Below are 2408 nucleotides of genomic sequence, written 5' to 3'. Positions count from 1 at the left end.
ATTTACCCACACGGCTTGTTTACCTTGTGCAACCTAGAGCCTGGACAATCTCTCCCACTTTCCCTTAGAGGGCCCTGGCCATTCCAGGAAGGGATAAGAAGTGAATGAAGAAGACTTCTAGGACCTACATATCATTTCTGGAGACACCCTTCATCAGTGACTGAGATTATTAGGGCATCTACAGAAGAGACACAGAGTATCCCAGTTGACTATTTTCCTAAATAGAAGAAAATGACCAATGTACAGGCATCATTGACACTGGAGGACATGACTATGACATTCACACATGAGGAGTGGCAGCTCTTGGATCCTGCACAAAAGAATCTGTACAGGAATATGACGCTAGAGAAGTACAACAACTTGGTGTCAGTGGGTGAGGACACTTGCCTGTGTCACCAATGGGTGCCTTATGTGGCCTTTCCTTTATAGCTACTTAATGTGTCAGACCCTCTGCAGTGATTTCAAGTGGTAGACTCTTGGCTCCCAAGAAAGTGCATTGTGCTCTCTCCTGAGATAAAAGCCTTGGCTTTGCAGATGCAAAAACGGTCCAATTCTTCAAATCGAACCTCCCATGTTAACATATCCCAGCCCAATCAATGTGCCCAAGTCATCTCTCATTTCTCACAAACAGGATATCAAGAAAGCAACCCAGATGCATTCTTCAGGTTGGAACAAGGAGAACCTTGGACAATAGTTGAAATGCACAGTCATATTTGTCCAGAAAATGGCAAAGTCAGTAATCATTGGCAGGGTCACATGAAAAATCAAAGAATACTGAAGAATATGGAACAATACTATAAAGACAATGCATTTGGAAATACTGTTCTTCAAAGCAAAAGTCATTTTGTGTTACATATAAAAACTTTGAAATCAAATTTAGGTTTTGTCAACCAGAACAAAAACTATGAAATTAAGAATACTACTAAATTTGAGGAAAATGTGGAGACATTTATGAATGGCAAGTGTGAAGAATTCCATTCTGCAGTTAAATTTCTTGTAAGTAGAAACCCATTAACAAGTCCTAAGTCATTAAGCATCAGAAAACTCATGAAATAAGAAAAACCATATGTGCAGTGAATGCAGGAAAGCTTTTGCCAAGAAATCACAACTCTCTGATCATGAGAGAGTTCACACAGGAGAGAAATCTTATGGATGCAATTTGTGTGCAAAAGTATTCTCAAGAAAGTCCAGGCCCAATGAACATCAGAGAATCTGTAAGAAAGAATTCGTTCACATGCAGTGAATGTGGAAAAGTCTTCACCATAAAGAGCCGTCTGATTGAACATCAATGAATTCACACTGGAGAGAAATCCTATGTATGCAATGAGTGTAGAAAAGGGTTCCCAGGCAAGCGTAATCTCATTGTACATCAGCGAGATCATACTGGAGAGAAGTCTTACGTATGTAGTGAGTGTAGAAAAGACTTCACTGGAAAAAGCATGCTTATCACACATCAGTGAACTCATACAGGAGAGAAGCCCTATATCTGCAGTGAATGTGGGAAGGGCTCCACCACAAAGCTCTATGCCATCATACACCACTGAAATCATACAGGAGAGAAACCATATGTATGCAATGAATATGGGAAAGGCTTCACCATAAAACGTCGTCCTGTTGAACATCAATGAATTCAGACAGGAGAGAAGCCCTATGTGTGCAGTGAATGTGGGAAAGGATTTGTTAGGAACAGTAATCTCATTGTACATCAGAGAAATCATACTGTAGAGAAATCATATGCATCTAATGAATGTGGAAAAGGCTTCACTGTGAAGACCGCACTCATCATACATCAGCGAACTCATACAGGGGAGAAACCCCTACATTTACAGTGAGTGTGGGAGAGGCTTCTCCTTGAAGAGTCGGCTGATCATACATCAGTGAAGCCATAGTGGAGAGAAACCTTACAAATGTAGTGAATATGGGAAAGGTTTCATTGTTAATAGTGAACTGATGGTACATTGGCGAACTAACACTGGAGAGAAACCCTATGTGTGCAATAAATGTGGAAAGGTTTTGCCATTAAGAGCAACCTTGTTGTACATCGGCAAACTCACACTGGAGAGAAACCTTTTATGTGCAGAATGAAAGTGGAAAAGGCTTCACTATGAAATGTTATCTCATTGTACATCATCAAATTCATATAAGAGAAATCCCATATATGTAATGAATGAGGAAAAGGCTTCATCATGGAAACTGAGTTCATTTTACATAAGCAAGTTCATACTGGAGAGAAACCATATGCATGCAATGAATTTGGTAAAGGCTTCACTGTGAAAAGCTACCTAATTGTTCATCAAAGAACTCATACAGGAGAGAAACCATTTATTTGCAGTGATTTTGGAAAAGCTTTCTCTTCAAGGAGAAATCTCATTGTACATCAGCGAACTCATAATGGAATCAAACCCTGA

At 39.8% G+C, this 2408-nt stretch overlaps 1 pseudogene; it reads left to right on the top strand.

Moving 5' to 3' along the window:
• Window positions 1–231: 231 nt before the first annotated feature.
• Window positions 232–2408, top strand: LOC101715720 (uncharacterized; annotated as a pseudogene).

The sequence above is a fragment of the Heterocephalus glaber genome, unplaced genomic scaffold, assembly GCF_053883595.1.
Source record: "Heterocephalus glaber isolate CG9 unplaced genomic scaffold, H.glaber_assembly_v1.0 deba00000281, whole genome shotgun sequence".
In the NCBI taxonomy this organism is placed as follows: domain Eukaryota; kingdom Metazoa; phylum Chordata; class Mammalia; order Rodentia; family Bathyergidae; genus Heterocephalus; species Heterocephalus glaber.
The sequence above is the reverse complement of the archived record's forward strand: the minus strand, read 5'-3'. Positions and strand labels throughout refer to the sequence as shown.